Source organism: Gavialis gangeticus, unplaced genomic scaffold (genome assembly GCF_001723915.1).
Source record: "Gavialis gangeticus isolate Ggan-Ray unplaced genomic scaffold, GavGan_comp1, whole genome shotgun sequence".
Lineage (NCBI taxonomy): Eukaryota > Metazoa > Chordata > Crocodylia > Gavialidae > Gavialis > Gavialis gangeticus.
In genome coordinates this window covers 60,778,467-60,803,679 of record NW_017729022.1, presented here as the reverse complement: position 1 = coordinate 60,803,679, position 25,213 = coordinate 60,778,467, and the positions used below count along the sequence as shown (strand labels likewise).

Here is a 25,213-nt window from a genome sequence, read left to right as displayed (position 1 = left end):
GCTGCTTGCCCCCTTCGGCCTGGAGCGAGCCGCGCCTGCATCCTGTACCCCCACCCCAGCTTGGCAAGCAGCAGCAGGGCAGAGCCCCCACTCCTAGCGCTGCTGTACCTACATCCTGCGCTTCCCCTCCCCCATCCCAGATGGGCAGCTTATCCCAGTTCCAGTCCCAGCCCCAATCCCTCCTTCCCCCACACCCCTTCCCTCCCCCAACAGACTTACCAGCTGGCAGCAGCTGTGTCAGCTGCCTGTTTAGTCTATGGCCAAATCTCTGAAGCAGCCAAACCAATTCAGATGCTTCGAATCAATTTGGAGCTTTTAACTGGTCTCCCGATTCAATCTGGATTCAGAGATTCGGTCCCTGAATCGGGCCAGATCTCCTCCAAATTTAATCAGCTACCGAAGCTTCACACAGCCCTTTCGCTCAGTAAAGTGAAAATAACACACTACTGAAGTCAAAGCCCCTGGCTTGCTTAAGTCCTGCAAACCATAATGGGAAAGAACTCCTTCCAATTTCAGGTACAGCAATACGTAAAACCTATATAATTCTGTTTATGCCCTCACCAAAAAAATTGTGAGTGTCCAATTGACTGTCAACGTTGGATAGTTTTCTCTTTACAAGGTTTCTACTACAGTACAAAACCATGATTTTTGCAAGAGTTCTAGAGAGACCATTACCGCTGAAGAACAGAACAAGCAGCCACTTAAGTCAGTCATATAAGCCAGTAGAAAAAAAATCATTAGGCTAAAAGGAGTTAGGGAGGGGCATTAATACAAGAACTACATTGTGGAATGCAAGGGGCTTGCGGGAATTCCAATTCACAGACATCAAGAGTGATGTATTTCCCAAAATGGCTACCCCAATTCCAATCCATTGTTCTATAAGACTACAAGCAGAGATTGCCCAAAATGTTCTGGGACCATTCACCACTTGTTGTCATGAGGGCCTCATATTTTGAATCTTCAAAAATTATCCCAATTTCAGCTAACATTCCCATTTCCCCCTTCAGGGGCCCCTTGGCTTAGAGTCCAAATTTCTTCAATCTGCTTTGCATCTCTTATTTCAGCTACCTGAATATCAACACAACATCCATTTCACTACCAAGTCCTGCAGATGATATTAAGTTATCAGAGACCTTTTACTCCTTTTCTCCCTGTGGTGTCTGGCTGTATACACCTCTGGATTCCCCACCTCCTACAAAATATCACCTTAGTTTCTTTTAGCTGCACCAATGGCCCTTGTGAGATTTAGATCATAATAAATGTTACAGCCAAACTAAGAGGTGTCTAAAGGACTGAACAGGACAGGGAGATTTATTCTTATCACTGCTAGAGGAACCCTAACACTAGAGGCACAAGGCACACTGGTGGGGAATAAATGACAAAGGAAGCTTGTACTGCAGCTGCTGCCCATACTGCATCAGCTTTGTGACTAACAAATTCAGTCTCCATTATGAAAGTGGTATTACTGCTTTTTTTAAAAAATTAAGGAGCTAGCTTAAGTCAAGGCACAGAAGAAATCTAGAACAAGCACTAAAAACTTAACGTTACAACTTTCTCGCCAGTGCTGCTAGAATGGCACTAAAGAGCTTTCTGGCTCACACAACAAGACTCAACTGACTGCACTTTGCCTGTGGCCACAGACAAGAATATGACACATGGCTCCTAGTCCCATAGGCATACTACACAACATCATTTCTCCTGGGCAGTTATATCATGACTGCCAAGCTGTAAGTTAATTTACAGCAGCAATTTTGCCCTGCAGGCAGGTCTACCACTCTCTGTATACCCAGGCAGCAAATCCACCTACCAACCAGATCTCAGTACGCGAGGCTTTACATGTGAAAGACAATTCTCTTGCTTGAAATCAGTGGCTGAAGCAATACAGAGCAACAAGGAAGCAGCATGAAGACAAAAAAACACTAATGGGGCTCTGCAGTACACTGCAAGCTGTCCCTGGCACATCTATCCCTAGATGTTTAATGCAACCATCTAAAAGTACGTCGAACCCTGGTTATGTTAAACAAGCTGCTAGCATAGATGGATCCTGCATTGTCAACTTCCGAAATTCCATCTTCAACACAATGGGGTGAAAAAAAAAAGTTACTGCTTTATGTTTAGGTTTAAGACAAAAGTAAATTTAAGGCACATAAAAGACCCAATAGGTTTCAAAATAAAGCAAAAGGTGAGAGGCTGAAAATAGGAGGGGGAAAATCTGCACCTACCTTACTCACAGCTTCCACAGACAAACCCAGTTCTGTTCCATGCCAGAAGCACTTCTGCTCACTGAAAAAGGGAAACAGAGCACAAATTCATTCTCTTTATATACCTATCACAGCCCATATTTTTCTTTATGTACTTTTGAGGCAGAGCTCCACCCACAGTGTTCTTTGTCAACACCTGTAAGTATTTCTGAATCCAGACAAGCAGGGATAGGAGTGAGACTGTATTTATTTGAATCCCAGATGAGGTTTTTCCTCCCTGCCCAAGTCAAGCAGTGAGGGAGGGGTGGGCGGGGGGGAAGTTCATCTTAGATTCAAGTACTGGCTGGGGACAGGTAGTAGCCAGGCCACAGTGGCTCATGACAAGAGAAGCGCAGGGGAGACTGCACAGACTGTCCTGCCCACCACTTAACTAAAGTCAGTCCAGGGCCAAAGCTGTAGTTCAGTATTTTTTATTATCTAGTTCTAAGGAATATGCTGTTCTGAGATCTTGGCGAACTACAATGCTCAACAAAATATCAGATTCTACCTTCTCCTCCCCACAACCTAACCACTCCCAAAACATGGAGAAAGCAAGCTGGGAGAATGTTATGACTAATTTATTACTTCATGTTACTGCATCAACACCAGGAGAGAGAACAAGGAAAGGTAAAAAATAAATTCCATGACTTTGCCATAACTTCAGCAGGAATATTTTATTTCTGTAGAATTTGTTTAAACATCACAGACATGCAAATTACATATCTGCAGTTTTGCTTTGTATGGCAGTCTAAAAATGCACGTATGTCAGAAAAAACTAAAAAGGTGGATCAAAGAACAGTGCCTATTTCAGACTCCATGACAGCTGCCATATTAACGAGAAGACATCACAGAGAAGTTGAAAACAACTGATTGGCAGCAGCTGTCTTCAGGCTTTCCCCATACACATCCAGACCTCCTCCAACACACACCCATGCATTGTATTATTACAACCGTTATGAGCAACCATACAAAGGGCTTAAACAAAAAACTCCTGTTTTTTACTACATTTCTGTTTATACACTGGGCTCTGTCAGGTACAGGGCTGCAAAAGTCACAGCACTGAAAAGAGATGGGAAAGCAACTGTGGTCAGTGACAAAACATCACAGCATTTCTAAAGGAAAAATAGCTTCCGCTTCCTATGAACAGGCACAGAACCAGCAGACCGAGGGCCCTCAGAAAGGAATAAAGCAATGCTGAAATATTTAAAGACCATGAAGTAGAAATTTACTGGGATAAAAACAAGATCAAACTGAAGAGGAACAGACCCTATGTAAATGCTTGGGAAAGACAGAACAGCCCAAACTTGCAAGAGCCCTTTCCACGCTACCAGAACTGAGAAAGAAGAGACTCAAAGGCATTTGAAAAAAAATATATAAAAACTCCACTCCCAACTGATTAACCACTGCAGAGTGTTAAACTGCCTTGAGGATCAGGTGGCTAACCTACACTGATGCAAATAATAAAAACTGAAAATCCTGTTAATATAGGACCTTTACACGGAATTTAAACTTCAACCATGCAAAGCATATTTTAAACCCTTCTCCTTTTCTTTAACCAACGTGCTAGAGCAGGGGTGCTCAACTTCAGGCTCACAAAACCATGATATCTGACTCAAGGGAATCCCCGGGGGTCAGAGAGATTGGCAGCTAGGGAACAGGGGAAGCTCTACACAGCTGGGTCCAGCCCTGCCAGGCCACTGCTTTGCAGTGGGACCAGGGCTGGGCCCACTCCCCACAAGTCCAGATCATGTGGGGATGCTGTCCCTCATTCCCACACCCACCATGTTCAGATAGGGGCTGCTCCACACTGCCTACCCCAGCAGGTATCTGGATCAGGGCTAGGCTGCTCCCCTACCCCCCAGACATCTGGATGGTGGCCAGACCTGGCACTCAGCATCTAGCCCACGGGGCAAAAAGCTTGGGCACCAATGTGCTAGAGCCTACACTGACAAGGACAAATCTCCAGTCAAAACACCAGTCAGCATGACCTTCCCTTTAAAAAGTGTTCACCCAACAATTAAGTTCCTTCCCTCCTGTATGTGGCTTCTCATCCACAACATACACCTTCCACTCTCTACAATGGGTTAGAGTCCCCAAATCAGACACCCTAAAAGAGGGATTTCTTTCTATTGCTGCACCTATCTTGGTCATAAGCAAAGATTTATTTGATAACTAAAATATTCTCCAGCAATCATCCATGCTTAAGTTGGTTTTATTATCTAGCTCTACCACTTATAATAAAAAAGTTTCCCTTTTACCTATACTGAATTACTAGAGACAAAAATTCTGTTGCCCAAGTTTTTCTGAAGAATAAACTAATGTCACCTCTAAGAAATGCAGAAGTCTCATCTTGCTGATAAACTTCTCCATCCAATGGAAATATTTACACATTACTGTTTACATGTTCAGGCCAAATTGTGGCTATTCCAATGATTGCAATGGATGATTTGACTTCACTGGTGACTTGGAGCTTTACAGTGCCTGAGCAGCATGGAAATTCACTAGCTGGCATGACACACAAGTCTCTGATCTGAATATGGAAACTGAGGCTTTGTATCCCATTTTCCAGCAGCCGAACTACCTCTCAGACGGATCTTAGATTTAGATTAAAAAGCATTTGTGTGACCCATCCTGGTGAAGAGTGTCCGATTAAAAAATCCTAGGAACAGAGAACAGATCTTCACTGCATAGTTAATCTGGGCACGAGCCTGAACCCCATACTACCCATCCAGAAAAAAAAATCCTTTGACAAGTTTGGAGCTGCTACTGGCTCAAGCTGTTTTACACAGCTGGGAAGATAGCGACAGGTTCTAACTTTGGCTGGATCCTATGCACTTTAACGTGAAGACACAGGCAAAAGAACAAAAAAACACTTGTGTATTTTTAGTGCTTCAGTGCCATTCCTATAATTCCTTCCTGAGAGGGACACATTTTCCTGTAACAGGGAACCTCAAGGCATTCAAGCTCAAGAACCACTGAATATGGGCCCAGACACACAAGCAATGCAAGTAACACTGAGAAAAGAGGAACATGGCTATGGCTTTGTTGTGTGGGCTTCCCATGCCCAAGTTGGCTAACTATGGTGAAACTCACTTGGATTGACTGTGCTCTGATGACAATTCTTTAGTTTATTAAAGCACAAAGGATAGAGGCACAGAACCCACAGCACAAGTCTTCCCTGACCCCCATCTATTTCTAGCCAACCAAGAAGGGGATAGCAATCCCAACTGGAGTATAATTAACTTGAGTTAACCTTGCAGTGAAGACATTACCATTGTACTCCTGTCAAGTTAACCTTGCTCAAGTACGAACACCCACGCCACAGAAGACCAGCTGCCACGTCCACACTAGCACCATGCTTGCTCTTACGCAGTGCTACAGTAAGTTTAAGCACCCTGTAAAGTTTGACAGTATATCTGCCCTTCTGGAGAGATGGGTATTGTGGGAAGGCACTGGAAGACTACAGGGACTCAACTGAACTAGCATGGATCCACACTGCAGAATGGTTGTATTTGCAGCTGACAAGTCATTCTTAACTCAAGCTCTAGTCTATACCTCTTTCTTGAGCCAGACAACTCAAACTAAAAAGCACCGCATTTGAACTAAGGCTTTGTGTATGGAAGGGAGTCAAGTTTGTGGTCAACCACCTCACTGTGTCAACCAGGAAAACACAACATTAGTTGAAATAACTATTTGTGATGGGGAGCTCTGTTTCCACTATGAAAGTGAACATAAAATGCATTTTACAGCAACGAGATAAAAATATATATCAGACTGGAAATCTTCCCTGGCCCCTAGACGAGGGTGCTGAAGTCAGCATGTACAATGCCTCTGCTGTACGCCAACCTTTACAGGCAACTCCCAACTACAGTGCCAAATCTACCCCTCCCAACAGCTGCTGTCCACCCTCTAACAGCCCTAGTCCTCTTGGCCAGTAGAGCCATCTCTCTTCAGCTTACCATAGCTCAATCATAAATATGATAAACTCCCAGCTACTAAGCTAGTATCATCAACAGCAGAGGGCTAACCCCCTTTAAAAGGTGACCCTTAGCATAGCTCCCTTAGATTTAAATCTGATATGCACTGAATCACTCTAAGGGAGGATTTTAAAAGCACTTTTAGTTTGCCCTCTCCTATCATATTACCCAAGATATTCACTGCTTGCATCCTCTCCCCAGTGAAGTGCCTATTGTAACCATGGAAAAGCTTAGGATCCTTAGCTTTCATAGCAAACCTATTGCTTGCTTGCCACTTAATGAGAGAATATAGGAAACTGAAGACTGCAGTTTTCAGCAGTTCTGTGGCACTGCAAACTCTCTTGTCCATGTCTGTGTAGGTATTTTAGATTTTATCCCAACTTTTCAGAAAAATACAACCATCCTATTTGGCATGTATACAAAGGAAGCTAAAAAACCATGGAGACCATCAGTTCTGAGCAAGCCAATCAACTCAAATTCTCACAAACTAACAGAATTAGTTTATTTTCCTTACATATGCGTTTCCTTTATATGGGTGCTGTTCTCAGACACACACTTACATATGGATTACTGTGGGCCAAAGCACTAGCACAGCACATAGCAAGCAGTTCACTGTCTTCACCCTCACACTGGCTAATTCTGTGGGAAACGTCTCTGCTGACAACCCTGGAATTATTAGATTGGGAACTACTGCTAACCTCTGACAAAAACTGGTTCCCCTCTGGATTGTGCATAGCAGAGGAAGAAAAAGTGGAAGAACAAGAGGCATGGCACAAAAGGAGCACTTATTTCCAATAAGACAGGATTAATTGTTTTTTCAAGCAGCTAAAAGCATACAAGGATTAAGCCTCAGTCCATAAAAATAAAATATTAATACAGTTACAGTGATTTTCATCTTTGAAGCACTTTACACGCATTAACCCTCATCACCCAGAAGGGAGTATCTATACTTCACTGATAAAGTGAAAAGTCCAAGCTAAATTATTTACCAAACACCACAGAGGAGGCAGTAACACAGCTAGAACTAGAAAATTCAAAGCACTTTTCTCTTGGTCCTGTGCTCAGATTATACCAGTGTTTATCAAGTCAGCAGTTCATGCTGTCACCCCCAAGTCATAGTTGGTGGTTTTTTCATGAAGCCTAAGTTATAAAAAAAGCTGGGTTTTTTATTAAACTATTATCATCTCCCTAACCCCCTTTAACTAAACACCCCCCAGCCAGAAAATACCAACCACAGTGCCACCTCAAGATCCCTTCAGGGGTGCCATGAAATGTTAGCACTCCTAGGTGTGCAAATGAGTCATGAGATAAACCCAGAGATTTCAAATAGGAATTCAATACTGTTAAAAGCAGTCAGACCTGTTGTGATTTTTCTGAGTTCTTTGCAATAGAAAAGTTGCTCTATTACTCTTCTGTGGTCAAACATCAAGTGAAAAAGAAGAGCTGACATTTTCCAAGGGGTATCTTGAGCCTATAAAGGTTGAGAATAGTGGGCTGGACCCAGCTTCATGGAGCTTCTCCTGTTCCCTAGCCCTATACTATCAGATTACTCTTCATCCAGTTCCTTGCCTACTTAAGGCAATGTGAAGCCAAATACATGCAACTCTTTTCTGCAGACCAAAATAATGTCCTCACATGTTTTACTTCCTCCCTTTGGTGAAGTTACTGAGCACAAGGTCACTTGCAAAAAGGGTTTTCATGAGCTACAATTAGGTGAATGCCTGCAGAGAGACATCCATGCTTCTTTTTATAAAGAGAGAGCATAACACAAAAAGGAGGCTGGCCCCACCAGCAAGATCAGATGAAACAATAATAGAATTCCAGAGGCAGTGCTTAACAGCACTTTTCAAGACACCAAAAAACAAAGGAAGCTCCCCAATAAGCAACTCAGCTTGCACTTCTGAGCTTTAAAGAGAAGCATTAACATTTCCATTCTTAAAAGATTGATATCAAAATAGAAGGAAGGAGACTGTATGCCCAAATCTGAAGTTTTCCCACAGAGGTAGCAATAGTGAACAGAGGACAGACAGACGGAAAAAAATAGGCTTCTACAAGTTAAATCCAGTACTTTGAATTCTAAGATAGAAGCCAGCCTAGGATAAATATTAAAGGAACCTGTCCAATGGCAAACTCTCTCCAGTGTGGTCATCTAACAAGATGGTGTTTGTCCTAAAACAGAGATGGAGAAGGAGCTACCACTGCTGTCAGTTTCTCACTACCTGAAAACATGATATGTTTAAGAGCTGTCTTTCCAGCTCCCAGTCACATCTGTCTCTTTATTCCTTTCTATTTAGTACCCCTGCTTTCTACAAGTCCATTCATAGCACCTAATGAAGCAGGCTGTTACCTACAAAAGCCTGTACCTTCCTGAACAAGTTAATCTAAGATGCCACCCTCCCCTGCCTTCACTTGAGAAGCTGATAAACAAACCCCCACATAATAGCACCAAGACTTAACTGCCAGTTGGTCAGTTAAGGCGAGCACCAGTTCGCCAAAGTCTCCAGTTTGCTCCCACACCTGGGAATGCCAACAGGCTGACTAGCACTCCCAGTCACAGGAGCCCTTCAAGGTTCTGATCCACTCCAACAACTGGAAACACCACAGAACTGGCTCTCCCAGCTAGGGGCGCTCCAGGGACCTGGCTTGCTACTTTCATGATCCCAGGCTTTTTCTGCACAGAAAATAAAGCACAATTGGGATCTGAACCCCAATCCCACAGCTTTGCCTCCTGCCATGCATGCGTGCCATGGCAGGAGGCATGACTACTGGGATCAGTTCCCATCATGTCTTTAACTGAATGTCTATCAGCAGCCTATGTAGTTGACAGCACCCCAGAGAATATGATGTACAAAATAACTGGTTGGGTGTACATTAGTCCACTGCAAATTCCTACCATGCAGCAGATGAAAAGGCAGAGCTTTGAGGCCAGCTCCAATTTTCAGGTTCAGCTCAGCTCCACTGTTGAACTGCATGAAGGAGTGCACCCAGCCCAAAATCATTACAGTTGACTTGCCCAGAGGAAGCATTTAAATTGTTTCAGATACTGAACAGTCAAATTTGCCTACTATTTCTTCAACAATTTTCCAGGAAAAAAAAGAGTTAATGGTCAACTCATCTTTGATTTTAAAAAAAAAATCCTTAAAAAAGAGCACAGTACAGACTTAGTAATCACTACACCTAGTTAGAAAGAAAAAGCTATCACTGTTTCAAGAAGGCATCTTATTTGCAATAGTGAATAGTTTGCAATAAAGCAGATTAAGCCAATGAGATGACATTATGCAGGACACAGAAAGAATAGCTGAATATACAAAAACAAGGGAGGGAAAAACAACTTACAGCAACTTTGAGTATCTGTGTTCTCAGGGTGGAAAGCATATTTTAAGCTATTTCACACACACAGGTTTAATTAGACTACAGAAGATACATTCTTAACTGGTGTAATAAAACCCTCTTATGATGAATCTATTCCCCTCATCTCCCCCGCTAACACTAGAATTTCTATTTAAGCAAACTATAAGGCCAAGCTTTCCCATTTGGCTGGAAGCCCCTTCCAGAACAAGGGCAGGAACAGCGTCTGTCAGCAGCCTAACAAGCTGGAAGCAACAAGAGCAGGAGTGGAAATCCAAGTGATAAAACTGCTTCTCATTCTAGTCCTTCTACGAAAGGAAATCCAGTGGTGGCCCTTGACTTACAGAACTTGTACCTGAAGCCAAGGCTGGCAAAGAGTACCTTCAACTAGAATCACAATTAATATATGGGGTCAACACACTGGAAAAAAGTGTAATAATATTGTTTTCTGAGATTCACAAATCTTAAGGCCAGAAGGGACTGTTCCAGTCTAGACTGACATCCAACAGAACATGAACCAGAAAATTTCACCTGGCTGTGTTCATTACCAATTTACTAGGAAAAGTGAATTATAAGTGGACGCATCTCTGAATTCATTCAGGTATTTGTTTAATATAATGAAATGTGTCTTAACCAACAGCTCAGACTGACAAATTCTCACGTTAATGGAATTAGCTTTCAAACAAAACATAGCACACCTGTACTTGGGACATCTGAGGAAGTCTCCAGTATCAGGTTTCACTACATAACGGTTTAAATATTTTCATACCATGAACTGATTCAAACAAAGTCCCTGTGATGAACGCCGCATCTGCTAACCACCCAGTTTCAGACCTTTCCTACAAATTATGTTGATATCATAAATATAACGCTAGGACAGCATTAATGAAATGAGGTGACTAACCCCTTTTGTGCATAGGAATGGTTGCTTAGTTACAATCCCTGGCCCCATACTATATTTGGGCTGCCTATTTCTTCTCTCTGGATATGGAGCTTTACTTTTACCAGGTCAGTCTTTTGTTGCCTACTGCTGTGATTGTACCAACTTCCATAACCCTCTGCAGTTTACTTCTGTTCTCCTGTATTCGAAGTACCCCAAACTGGGAGTAAACTGCAATACTATCAAAGCTCAACAGGAAGTGAAGTCCATAAGTCCTTTTGCTCCTGAAGAGCAAGGCTCCCTAGTTTACTGAACACGTCACGTTCCTTCTGGGGTTTAGCAATACAAAGGTCCCTTCAAAATTTTTTCTGTTTTATGGGAAAACCACAGATAAGTACATCCTCTTTGGAACAAAACTTCTCCTACCTCCTTTTTCTATACCTATAACCATCCCTTGTTCTCCCATCCTCAGACTTCAACTTCTTCTGCAGCCCCTCCCTTTCTGGCTTCCACATTTGACAAACTGTTTACTGCTCTAAGTTTTAAGAGGTGGAGGCATGGGGGGTGGGGGAGAAGAGTTGGGTTTTAAGGATTTTGCCTACTTTCCCAGATGATGATAAAGGGACTGGTACAAGCTGAAACAAGATCAAAGCAAGTACCAATTCTACCAACTCCCATGTTACCTGTAGTTTCCTACATTTACTACAAAATAAAAACGAGTGCCCAAACTCCATTAATTAGCTACTTAAGTGTCATTTCTTTGAAAATCTAATATACCAAAAACATCAGGAGCGGGAAGGGTATAAACAGGCTTGCACTACACTCTCAGCAAATTACTAACAGGGAAAGAAAAGCCAAATCCTCCCCCCGGTCCAAAGTTGTGTGGCATTTATTTTCAATTGTATAGCTCTTTTCCTTCCTCCTTTCAGCAGGAGGCTGGCTTCTGTAAAGAAACAGAAAGAAAAGTTTGAAGTCAGTGCAAGATCACCCCCTTCATTTCTCCCTGATTACAGTTATCGTCAATCCAGCCAGTACAAATGGATATGCCTCCCATTCACCATTTCTTAATAAGCAGATATTGAAACACTTCCCAGAGGGCACTAGATATGAAGTACTACTAAGGCATGAGTTTTAACAGTGCTTTGGGAAAAGAAGAGAGAAATTAGTTTCCTTACTGATGTATTACATTAGACACAAAAAGCAAGACATGCTTTGGGATTGATGCTGCAGAGTTCATTTGTACTCAAGGTCACATCACATTTTAGAACGGCTCCACTAAGAAGCTGCACTTTTCAGATGAGACAAAGCAAGGTCAGCTTATATTAAAAGGTGAAATGCAAAGCCAAAATAAAAACAGAGGCGAGCCCAGTTCTGTGTACTGATTCCTACCTTGCTCAGGCCACACCTTCATCTAGGAAATAGCTTAATTTACCCTTTCGAAGTTTCCTAGGCCTTCTGTGATCAAGGCAGATTTTGGGAGAGATCTCCAAAAACATCATTTCAAGGCATCGCAGACACCAGAAACCTACTGCAGCCTCACACACCATCTCACAGAGCGAGGCGTTCAAGGACATTTATCACACGCCAGAAAGCAGCAGTCGTGCTTCACACAAAGCAAGCGTACCCGGCTTAGCTAAAACATCTCCTCCCTGACAGTCCCCCCAGCTTGGCGCAGTCAGTGGAGGACAACGGGGCTTCATCTCGTTCGGCTTGGCAACGTGAGCGCAGGTTGCGGGACTCAGCAACACCACAAGCAAGAGCCCTGAGGGGATTCCTCGGGATAATCCTCTCGCCTGCCAAACGCCACCTACAACCCCCGCCGGGCAGCTCGCTTCTCTTCCCGCCACATGCTTCGTGCAGCACTGACTGCAAGGCAGCAGCACAGGGGGCAGCTTTGTGAGGTCCAGCAGGCGAAGGGAACCATGGGCTTGGCCCGCTGAACCAGCACCCAAGCCCTTCAGCTGCAGAAGGAGTCCACCCCCGTGGGGAATGACATCCAGTAAGCAATGGGGAACTGGAGCCCACGCGGGACTGCGGGGCAGTGGCTGAAATCAGAGGGGCGGGACCCAGCTCTTCCTCCCACATCCACCCACCCACCCTGCCCAGAGCCCGGGCTTCCTTCGCACACGGCCTCCCTCTTGCAGCTCCAGCAGAGCAAGCCCCACAGCCCCAGCCCGCGGTGCGGGGCCCAGGGGCAGCAGCCAGGCCCTCAGCGCGGGCCTGTGGGGGAAGCCGTCCCCGCACAGCTGCGGGGGGAGGGACCCCTGCCTGCACCGCGTCCGGATAGGGCGCAGGGCAATGGGGGGCGGCTGAGAACACCGACCTCGCTGTGGCGGGGAGACCCTCACCTGATCACAGCTCCATCGCGCCGCGCCCCAGCCCAGCCCAGCCCAGCCCCACCCCTTCCGGAGCCGACGCCGCTGTCACCACCGCCCGAGTCCGACCACCCCCAGCCACAGCCCTGCCGCCGCCGCCGGCAACTTGCAGGCACGGAAGCGCCCGCCTCCCCCGGCGCCCCAGCCCGAGCGAGTGACGTACCGGCCCGCCAATCAGAGTGCAGCGAGCGCCGTGACAGACACTGCCGCCAGCCAGCAGTTGCAGAGCGACGCTGAAACGCCACTGGCCTCGGGGCGGGGCCGGCTGTTACGTGACGTCGACAACGACCAACCGCCAGATAGAAATGATGTCATCGCGGGGCGCGGCCGGAGTCCCCTGGGGGGGCGGGGCATGTCTGGACTCTTAAAGGGGCAGCGCGCGCCTAGCTTGAGGCTTCTGGCGGGGCCGGGGGGGCCCTGGGTGTGTCGGGAATCAAAGCGGGTGCGAGTACCCCAGTGTACCCCCGGGGGCCGCTCCTGGCTGCAGGGATTGCAACCCCTGCCACCCAGTCCTGAAGCAAGGACTCGTGTGCTAAGGGAGCCAAACGCTGCCCCTGCCCCAGGAGGAGGGGGAGCGCCTGCTCCACCACAGGGGCATGCTTCCCCTCCTCACGCCTGCCCCCGGTTGGCAGGCAGCAGGGAGGTGCCTGCCTGCTGCCAGGGGCCTGGGCTGATCCAGGGCCAGGAGGTCCCAGTGCTGCCCCAGCCAAAAAAGGGGAAGGCCTTTCCATACTGGGGGTGTGGTGGGCCGAAGGCCGCCAAGTAGGGCTGAGAGCCCCCTTTGGGGCTGGGGCCACTAAGGGCCTATTGCTGATTGCTTGGGACAAACAAAAAACAAAATGAGGCCCGGAGTGAGGTCACGGGCTCACCCTGAGTGCGCTGAGGGGGGCATAGAGCAGAGCATGCCTGCCTGCACCCACTGGCCCTCCAGCATGTCCCAGGAGCCACTGAATGCTGCCCAGTGATACTCTGCCCGGAGATGTGAATGAGCAAGGGACAGGAAAGCAGCCCTGCCATCCTGTGGGTCCTCCCAGGTGGAGCCTCCTTCCTGGTCTTATAGGGCCTTTAAAATCACCTGGTGCTGCGGCACGTGCATTTGTATAAATGGCGCAATGTGGTGCACTTTTGAACTAAAACGCATGGAAGGTGTTTTAGTTCAAAAGTGCAGCGCTGCCATTTTGTTGGAGCAGACAAATGTATATGTAAAATGGCCACAGATGGTCTGCTTGGCCAGAGCCAGGAAGAGGTTGGCCAGGAGGCTGCAGGACTTGGTGGGGGAATGGGAAGGGGCGAGAGAGAGGGGAGGGGACTTTGAGCACAGAGGGGAAAGGAAAACGCTTACCTGCTTCTAGACTTCCATCCCTGGCTACCGCTGGGCTGGGCTGGGCTGGCCGGGTCGGAGAGGTGGGGTGTGGCTACACCACCATACCCACTCTGCATCCTCCCCAAGCAGCTCTCCTTCGTTTCACAGGCCTTCAGACTGCTGCTTGTTCTAGATGAACACTTGGCTCAGGCACAGGAATATTCACCCAAGTGAACTGGCACGTGGGTGTGACAGCGACTGGCAGCAAAGGGTTGGAGGCCATGTCAGGATACCCAGAATGGCTAGGTTTTCTGTTATGAATCCAAGCAATGGGCACGTTATCCATATAGTGCTGTAGTTATCCATGACCACAGAACTAAGAAACAAAAGTTTTGGACTATTTTTGCCTAGTTCCATGTATTAAGTATTTAAAAACTAAAAGAAAACACACACAATATGTAGCAAAATTGTGCACTTTCCAATACAGTTCTTTTGGTTTTTACTTTGATCTTGAATTGGATCCTACAGCCCTGAGCACCTAGCAAAGCTTCTAGTTTCTCTTTAACAGGGGGAATAATGTGTATTGTGTTAGAGGTGGTGACACCATCTCACCCCCCTTTTCAAAATCCTCTGTTCTGCCCACCGGGTGTGACAAGGAGCCATGCAGAGATGGGGATACAGGCTTGTCTGTCTGACCATGCTCATTCCCACGGGGGGGGCGGGGCTTGGGTGCATGAAGTGGGGAAAAAGCAGTAAATGGCAGTGGTGAAGCAAGTTACCACCTGTAGGCCTTTTCAAATAGGCTTGCCCCTTCCCCAAGCATCTCTCAGCAAACCTGATTAAAATGCAGTCTTTAAACCTGTTGGCTTTTGCTACCCAGAGCATTTCTCAGCATGCCACAATAATATTCAGTGTTTTAGCAAAATGAAGCAAGTAAACAAAAAACCTTGTTATCCTGGATGCTGGGAGGGGTCTGCTGTGTTTTCCACCTTTCTATCTCAGGCTTGCCCTCCTGGTAGTCCCGAAATTTCCCATCTCTGATGCTTCTCTTCTGTACCTCCCTCTGGTTCTGCTTGCTTGAGTTTTTGATTCCCAGGGAGCCACTCCCTCATTAGCCTTCTTAGAGCTGCAGCCTTTCAGCCAAGCTAGCTGTCTTCTCTTAAGGGGACAGGCCACCCTGTTACAGGTGGTTATGCAAGGTTCATGTCACCACCAATGGATCCCGAGACCTAGCTGTAATCCACAAATGGAAGGGCAGGAGCAGTTGCCAGGCACAGAGCAAAGTTGCACATTACACTTAGATACTTAAAAGGTGAGCATCCACATGTTAAAAGCTCATTAACTCATGCCAAGTGCCCTCAGAGCATCTCAAAGTGACGCCCCTTCAGGTGAGGGTGCCCAGCATGTGTCAGGGTAACTTCAGTCTGCTCCATGGAGATAAAACAAGCAATCTGCATTCCTCCAGCATCCAGGATGCACCACTCCCAGCCCTACCACCACCACCACCAGATTAGGGATCAAGCCCAGGTGTCTTGGCTCCTAGCTATGCCTCTGCTGCCAGCCCCCAGTGGCAAGTCAAGTGACAAGAAACAGTATTAACCCCTAACATGTGACTGCTCACAGCACATTCTAACTTTAACACCACTTTGTATACTACAGAGTCAGTATGATCTAAGTGCAATGTGTAACTTCACACACAGACATACTGTATGTAGCCTGGCACAGCACAAGTTTTACCTCCACCCCAAACCAGCCCCTGGCATTTGATACTCCTCCACTCCTCATCCTGCCACTGCCTGTTGGCTTGGGATCCACACACAAGTTCTGAGTGGGGAGTCCTGGGGTACACATGAAACCTTGGCAGCACCTGCCCAGGGTGGCTGGAGAACTCAGCTCTGGATTCCTGCCATAAAGCAAACATCAGATACAAGCCATGAAAAAGCTTTATAAAAAGTTTTATACTGCCCATGCCATGGCCACAGATTTGGGGCATTCATGGTATGACAAGGGATGAGACATCTGTTTGCTTACGCTTCGTGCCTCCACAAATTCTTGCACCACAACACAAAGGCGACATCCATTTCCAGCCTGCCATCACATAAATCCAAGCCATGCCCCTTTCTGACCTAACCTAAGCTAATCTAGACATAAAGGGAAGCGATGTGAGTTGTGGTATTCTTGGGGAGTCCCAGGTTTGTTGGCAAGTCATAAACATTTATCTTCCTCTTCTCCCATTTTTCCCTGAAAGCCCCAGAAGAGACAAGGGGGTGAGATAGTCCCTCCTCCCTTCACCAATAGTTTTAATAGGATTTTAACTGTGGATTTCAAAGCAATTGGCAAATGAGACTGAACATGTTCTACATTTCACAGACCAGGCAAAAGAGGTGACTTCATCTCCCAAGACCATGCAGCAAGTGAATGGCAGAGTGGAGAGCAGAAGCCATGTTTCTCCCTTCCTGTCCAATGTCCTTGCCACTACAACACACTCCTTCCTTACAAGGACAAGCATACTCTATAGGTGTCAAGGGAAAAGTTGTCTTTATCTTTGTCTCCATTCTTAGCACCAACTAACCGGTGGGTAGTTTGGGACAGTACAAGTTGTTTGTACATCATGTCCTGATCGTATATTTATAGTTTTTAGCCGCTAGTTTTTCCATGGAGAATATATCCAGAGGGTCAGGTGAATACATTTACATAATTTTTTTGAAAAAATCATGGTTTTGCTAGTTCGGAGCTGTTCAACAGGCAGCCTGCAAGCTACATCGGATCCTCAGGCTCCCAGTCTGGGCACTGCTCCCCGCATCACTGTCCTGCTGCTGACACTGGATTCTCCAGGCTTCCCCTCCCCTCTCCAACTTTAATTTCCTGCCCCTACCCCTTGGGGTGGAGAGGTGTGGTACGGTGCAGTGTGTGGAGTGAAGGAGCTTGCAGCATGGGGGGACCCAGGGCTCCTGCATGACACTGGTGCAGTGCAGGAGGGGGACACAGCGTGGAGCCCATGCAGCACATGGCCCAGGGGTGTGCAGCCCATGCAGCAGTCGAGGTCGCCTGTGGCCCCAGCCACTCAGAAATTGGGCAACTCTATACTAGGCCATCCAGTTACTGAGCTGCAGCACCCCCTGCTATTAAAACACCATGCCTTCCCTGGGTTGAAATGGCTCATTATACCTAATTGTGGCCCAGATCATCCCCTTCCATGGTAACAATAGAAGAAAGCCTGTTCCTCACAGCAATTCCCCTGCCTCATCCCAGAAGGACAGGTGCTGCCCACCCCTTGCAAAATTAAATTGCTTCTAAACCTGGTGGATCGAGGGAGAAGAGGAGGTGAGAACCATCCACTGAGAGGAGCTGGGGTCCAGCTAAAAGTTCTGTCCTCCAAGCAGTAATTTCCTCAAGTGGCAGTTCCCTGAAAAAAGTTAATATATGGTTAAATGGTCTTAACTTTTCCAGTGAAGTTAAACAGCAGGGAGAGAGTGACATGATGTGTGTCCCACCTGTCCTGACTTACCGTACCCATACTCCCTTCCCATATGGAAGAGGATAGATCTACATATGGATAGGAAGAGCTGTTCCTGTATGCTTTTGTCATCTGAAGTAGGTCAGAGTTGAGATAATTAATGCTGAATGGAGTAGTTTAAGGCAGACTTGAGCCCAGCTCTTCAGAGATAAAAGACATTAGAGACTGTAATTAAAAACAGTTATCTGTATGTCTGTTTGCTCCTCCAAAGCTGTTATGTAGATGTCTGAAATTTAAAAAAATCAAGATATTCTAATAGAAAGATTAGAACTATCACGAAGTACATCATTTGAATATTGACTAAACTGTGTGTCTGACTTGGACTATAAACTATTTGGGGCAGGAATTGCCCTTTCTTTCATGTTTGTACAATCTCAAGAACACTGTCACTGCTCAATAATGAATGTATTATTTTACCATGAAAGACAAAACTGAATATAAAAGGAATGAAGTACATAAATTAAATGAACAAAAGTCAGTGCAGTCAAAAGTTAAGGCAGTTTTAATTTCATGCTGCTGCTATTGTTACTAATCATAATTGCTATTTATTGCCAGTTATTATTTCTGCAGTTACAAAAATATTCATGGCACTTGATAAACATACAAGGAAGGGTGACTGCCAGAAGAACATACAGTCCTCATTACGGATAATAACAAAAGAGGAGTGAATAAAGGATAGTATATATGAAGCACAAGATTTTTTTTCAGCAAAGTTGTGGCAGCATTTTGTTATTTTGAAAGGTTATTAGTCTATTAAAAATGTATATTGTCATGTGGACTTATCTAATGCATACTGAACAGATATGAATAGGGCCTCATATAGGGGAACAGAGCACATCATGTAGATAGCTGTATCAAGGTTTACATTCAATACAAAGAGAATCAGTGGAATAATACATAAGTGCAATGGGGATCATTCCAGTTACATTTAAACACCTCAGCCAAGATTCTCATCACAAATGATTATAAATTCAATAATGAAGTTACTCTGGATATACACTCAGTTGGGTAAGGATGGAATCTGACCCCCAAATTTTTTATTTGCCTAATTTTGGATTATGTGACAACCTTCTGGATGTTTTAACCTTTATTAAGGAAATAAGGAAGAGAAAAAGGAAAGAACTAAGCTAAGAAGCATATTTAAGCGTGCTTAAACATAAAGGCCATGTCCAAACATGCATGGACGTTTGGTTCCCCAGGGACAACTAGCAGCTGCACACCTTGTGCCACTACTAGTTGTCTCTGGGGAATGCCTGTGCCATGCATACTCTGGCATGCAGCACGTTACCCAGGGTGGGGAGGGGAGGCTGGAGCCAGCACTGGGCTGGCCCCAGCAGCCTTACCCGAGGTTCTGCAAAGCTTCCCGAGGATTCATCAGCAGCAATCCTGCCACACAGAGCCTGGCCAGCAGGAGAATGCAGCTCTGGCTGGCCAGGCTCTGGCTTTGGGCAGCGCATGCTCCCCTCGCATGCACCACTCCGCTTTTTTTTTTTCCACATGTTTTTTTGATCCCTGAATATCCAGGGGTCAAAAAAGGCCCTCCACACTGTCCCCTTGCAGCATGGAGAAGAACTGAATGTACAGTATGTGGCGCTGCAGACATGTCTGCATGTCACATGGTCATGCTTGTCTGGACGGGGCCAAAGTGTTTAAGGAGGCTAAAACCAACCTTAAAGGCTGAAGTTCCCTAATACCTAACACCTGTGAGCTGTCCAAAGGGACTATGTAAAGCCAGAATCTACTAAGGACAGCTCAGTGCAAAATCAATTCAAGATGAGCAAAATGTTTTTCCTGTTAAGTGTTAAGGTGATGCAAAATAGCAAATGAAAACAATATCCTGGCAAGCATTTCTACCTATTCCAGTCTAAACCATTCTTACATTTTACACAACTGAGTCAGTTCTGTAGACTTGGAGTATTATTACTGATATAAATTATGGTAACCTCCAAAGGTACCAGCCAGATTCAGGGCCTGTTGAGCTAGGTCTTGTACAAACATATCAGAAGAACAGTTGTATCCTGATGAAATTACAGGATAATTACAAAAGTTAAAGACAAATGAGCAAGAGAAACAATAAGAGAGAAAAAGGAGAGTAAAGGACAATAGATAATTCCCAAGGCAGGTGGGGGAGGCAGTGGTGCAGTTGTTTCCCCCCTTCAATTCCTCTTCCATCCAAAGTTTAAAACCAACATCCTGGAAAGGGCAGTAGCATTTCTATTCAGGCAATGCTGAAAGAGTCAATTGACTTCATGACTAATTATCATCTTCCTCATTTCTCCTAATTTCTCTCTACACCACAGGTGCTAATGACCCTCTATCCTCTTCATAGTCTTGAGTCCCACTGTTCAAACTGTGCTTCCTTCTTCAATTTTGCTGTCCATTAGCCATCCCCTGGTAATGTCTCTCTTGTATTCCACAGCCCTACAGGTGTGTTAATATTAACTCAGGTGTAGAAGTGACTGGTAGTGAAGTATTGGAGGCACTGCCAAGATGCTCGAAAATGCTAGATTTTGTTTTATGAATCTGAATAAGAGGCATACATTTAACTATATTATTAACTACAAGACTAATTAAATATTATGTTTACTTGTTTGCCTAGTTTGTTGTGCTTTTTTCAAACTTTATATGTAATCTAGAAGACTAATAGACATTTCAAAAGTTATATTTGTTTTTGCTTTGATTTTAAACTAATTAATATATTGCTATCCACCCCCTTCCCCCAAGCATATTAGTAAAGTATCTAGTTTCTTTCTAACTGGAGAAAAATATATATTGTGTTATATGGGATGATGTACCCCACCACCTGCACCCCCCATTATTAAAATCCTAGATCAGCCCATGGATAATTCCACATATATGATTTAAAGTGTGTTTTTTCCTGAATTAGTCATCACTAGTTGGCTGATTTGCTGTCATCAGTATAGCAGAAATCTGTTTTAAAGAGTGATTTTTAGAGTGGAGAGGGTCATGACCTATTAAACTAGTCAAGGGGGATTGTTCCAAGCAAACAGAGCAACTGTTTTTTCTTCTTCTCTAAGGACTTCAGGCTGGAAGCCAAGTTATTCGCTTCAGCTGTTTGAGTTGGGTGGACAATAATATTTAATTTAATTTGAGAGGCATGGATTTTGGTGGTAATATCTTTCATTCATTTAGTGTTAAATTCTTCTGCACAAGAATCATATTGTGGGCTACAGACATGGTCAGTGACTGACAGAACATATGGGTTAGTGGAGATTACAGAACTAGCAAAAGCCTAAATTATAAATGATATGTGCTTAAGATGATATATAATCAATAAGATTATATTTAAATCACAAGCAGCAGCAGCCTGAGGAAGTAGAATAAGAAGCTGTTAATCTAGCCTTTAATATTAGACTAGGTCAAGAATGAAAAACTGCTTTTTGAAAAGGTGTGTAACAGCCGCTAGAAGTAACAATTGATGTTTTGTTTGGTTAATCTCCTGTATGTTATACTCAGTCTATTGAGCAAAACATGGCAAGTAGCATTCCCAAATGGCAAGGGAAAGACATAAGAAGTCCTCCCTCCCCAGAGTGTACTTCTCTCGGGGACACAGACCCCAGCAAATTGTCATCTTCCAAGTCCATAGGAAAACTAGTTCAGTCCAGTTCCTAAAGTTTCAGTGAAACAAATTTGAATGACACTAATCAGAATATTTTTTTAAAGCCACATATAAATATTGGGTGTAAACAGGGGAATTACTCTATGGGGAAGACCTTTGCAAAGTCAAGAAAACCTTCTTCCTCCTTCCTGTGCCTCCTTCAGCCAGCATAGGTGAGAATCTGTATTGTGCTGTTGCAGGTAGCCAGACAGACATAGAGACAAGTGCTTATTCTTATGCTGTGGGGTGTAATCTATAAAAAGTTGGGCTATAGACCTCTCTTTTGCTTCTTTATCTGACTTGGGTGGTAGTAGTGCTTTACCTGCTAAGAGGGGATGGTGGATCACTGGGAAATGTGAGTGTATCTTGACTTGGTTTACAAAAGGGGTGATCAGTAAGGGAATTATAACTGTCCTTGAATTCTGGGTCTAAGCTTGCAAAGATGTCTTGGTCATAAATAACCTGTAGTTTTGTCTCTCAAAAGACTGATAGTACATGGTTTTTGGTAACAATATCTTTATAGGTACCTGTCCAAGGACCCCAGTCCTGGATGAGGCCTCTGGATGGGAGCACAGTACAATGAATATGAAGCCCCATATAGGAAAAGGAGGGTTTGTCTTTAGCATTCATGTAACTCAAACACCTGAATCAATTCATCTCAAATTAAACAAACAAAAAACCCTGTCAGAGACCAATCCTGCATAACTTCAGCCAAAAGAAATCTGTTTGAGGAAGGTATAATTACCTTTCAAGAGGTGGTGAGGCTAGAGTTCCGACTTTGTAATTACAGTGTTTGACACCAATGAACATAAATTATTGATTTAAAAAATTATAGCTGGGGTCATTTGCTAGTCCTGCCTTTAGGTGGCACCAAACTCACACTCCAGGTGTGTCAGACTCCTGATTTCTGAATGTTCCCATGGTCTGCCATTGTCTCCTGGCTTCCAGTTCTGCCCCTTCAACTCAGTGGCAGTATGGAGGGAGACCAAAAGGTCCCATTCTCATACTGACATTCCCCACATAGCTTGAGTAGAGACGTTTTTCAAATGTTCTGAAACTCTGCTTCCTTGATGTACATACATTATATCCAACCTTTAGTTATCAACCCTTCTGGCAGCAGGGTCCAATGGATAGGGCACTAGAGGACAACCTAAGAGCCTGGGAGCATGTCATAAGAGCCTGTGAGCATGGTGACAGCAATGTGTTCCAGTAGAGAAGTCCCCAAGGATACTCTGTTCACCTGCTCCTCTCCACATGCCAGTGAGGCTGCTTTCAGGTTGTCTCCAACAACCACTTTCAAGCACACTGGAGACCAAGGTGTAAATAGCAGCTGCAGAAAGAAACCTCAAAGAGGCCTCGCTGGCATGTGTCCAGGGTTGGAGTGTATGAGTGGGAGTAAGTGGGCAGGGTGTGCTCAGAAGCATCTCTGCTGTGACACTAGCATCACAAGGTAGACATACCTTTTGGTCAGTCATTCTCATTCTCAATCTCCCTAGACTCAAGGTGCTCCTTGGAAAATGCCAGCTCTTAGCTTTCACATATTTCCTGACTGCAGTTCTTCTGTTGCAAAGCATGCAGAAAGCCCACAACACTCAGAATGGTTTTGACATTATGGATTCTGATTTGAAATCTCTGGGTTTATCCAGTGAATCATGTAGGTGTGTGCCCACCTACCAATACGAATATTGTGCGGCATGCTATGGCACCCTAGCTGAGAATCATTACCTTAGGTTCTAGCCTTGTTTGTCACTGACCATACTATGTAACCTTGGGGAAATTTCTGGCATCCAACAAAGATAGTGACTTTTCATTGTAAAATTCTTTAAGATCCATAAAGGAATAGTACTAAGCAATATTAGTGCAATGACATGCTGAGCAACTACCATTCTTACAGATCTGAGGGGACCTCTGTGCACTATATAGCAATTACATTTTCTAGGCTTAGGAGAGCAGATCTTTCTGCTTGTCAAAGCATGCAGTGACAGTAAAGCTTATACCAATCTGAACAGACAAAATTGGTACATGGAAGGAAATGACCACAATAAGAGAAGCAGGGATAAAATGGGCAAAGGTGTGGGGAGCAAGTAATTCCAGCCTTTGGAACCAAGAAGCCATCAATCACCCTCTGACAGCAAATCAAAGTAACATGCTCATTCTTTACTCCTGCCCAGGGAGAGGGGAGGTATGTAGCAGCTATTCTGCATAAGTCAATGCACTAAAGGAGGGCCATCATCTTCTGTGACCTTTAGTTGTAGTGTCAGGAAGAAGGCAAGGAAAGGGAATAAATAGGAAGGGAGGCCAAAGGCTCCTTCTTCTGCTTCTTTTTATTCATCTCATTGCTAGAGCTCTAGACACTTATCTGAGGGTGTTTCAGATAGTGCGGGCAATTTTGAAATACAGCCATTTTATCTGCAATGAGTGGGAAACTACACAGAAGTGGGAACACCGATAGCTACATTGTCAAATGCACCAGTTATTTATGACTATGTGGAGAAGTGATGTAGTCCAGTAAATGACGGTTGCAGACAAAGTGGATTTATTTTGAAATTGCTGTTACTTTCTGAAACCCCCTTGTAGATCCACAAACTCTGCCTTGAACCACTAAAATGTGTCCCGGTCTCCTGATGGCTAGTGTGTGTTGTCAGCCAGGAACCATCCCCTATGTACCATGGCCAAACAATGACAGGAAACATTGCAAGTAGAGCAGGAAAAGGAAGGTGTCAGATGAAACAACTTTCTACAGGTACTATTACATGATCTCCAGTCCTCCCAGATCAACATTCATAACTAGCATAGGTAGAGACGACTTCCATCACCTTCAGTGGAATTGCATGTGCTTGTTCCAGGACTGAACTTGGTTTCAACCTAACAGCAAATCAGAGCAAATCACATTTGTTTTACATAACTACTAGGCACATGTACATGAGACGCTTTGAGAGCAGCAGACTAATTCTACTGCGCATTAGCACGATGGCTACTGTGCATTAACATCACAAAAAGACCATTTGTTTGTGCTAATGCTCAGTAGCACTAATTACAGCTCATTAAGTTAGTACCTGTCATTATAGGTACTATGGATAATTACGGTGCATTAATGAATGCATAGATACACCCAGAGATGCTTAATGTGCAGTAGCCTAGTAACACTGCACAGTAGCGTCCCAGACAAAAAACGTGCTAATACCCTACTATGCAGTAGTATTAGGCTACTGTGCAGTAAGTATCACAGAAAAAAGTGGTAACTGTAGTTACTGTACATTTAGTTAGTACTTCATTAAGGAAGTACTAAACTAAATGTTCAGTAATTACTGCACATTAATGAACGTGTAGATGTGAACACTGAGTGCCAAATTAGTACCTATCTACCACCTTATCTGTTCTCCGATTACTTACACTTGGCATATGACTTACCTCCCAGTTACATCATGCTGAAGGTGGATTTCTAGCATTATTGACAATATTATGTCTATTTTTTTTTATTGTCATCCGAGCGTCTGTTTGGACTCTACGGCCTACCTTGTGAGATAGGTCAATGGTTCTCAACCTTTTTAGACTCAAGGGTCCCCTCAGAAAATGCCAGCTCTTAGTTTGTACACCTAACAGTACTCTGACGTTGTATGGAACCCTTGAAAGGATCTCAAGCCAACCCAGGGCTCCATGGTGCCCTGGTTGAGAATACTGAGATGTCATGCACTGATCATTAGAAGCCACTGGATATACTAAACCCACTTCAAAGAGGCATATAAATGCATCCTGTCGTGAGCCTAAATTGTTAGCTGTACTTGAAGGATGCAAGTGTTAGGCCCTGTCCAAGAAAAAAAATCTAAGAATGTCAGTCTTGTCAACTATTGACCTCTCTCCAATACCCGTTGGATTCTATGTATTTCCTTGATTCCTCTCAGTGTGAGTTGGGATTTAGGTGTGGAACTGAAAATGTATCACAGAGAATATCTC

The 25,213-nt window shown here is 44.6% G+C and overlaps 1 long non-coding RNA gene across 1 annotated transcript in view; it reads right to left on the bottom strand.

Moving 5' to 3' along the window:
- Positions 1-15,205, bottom strand: part of LOC109295967 — a 24,918-nt gene extending 9,713 nt beyond the window's left edge. The window contains exons 1-2 of the long non-coding RNA XR_002096869.1: positions 15,070-15,205; positions 2,223-2,283 (exon numbers count right to left, since the gene is read on the bottom strand). This is a non-coding gene — a long non-coding RNA (uncharacterized LOC109295967). The remainder of the gene's footprint in view (positions 1-2,222; positions 2,284-15,069) is intronic.
- Positions 15,206-25,213: the final 10,008 nt, after the last annotated feature.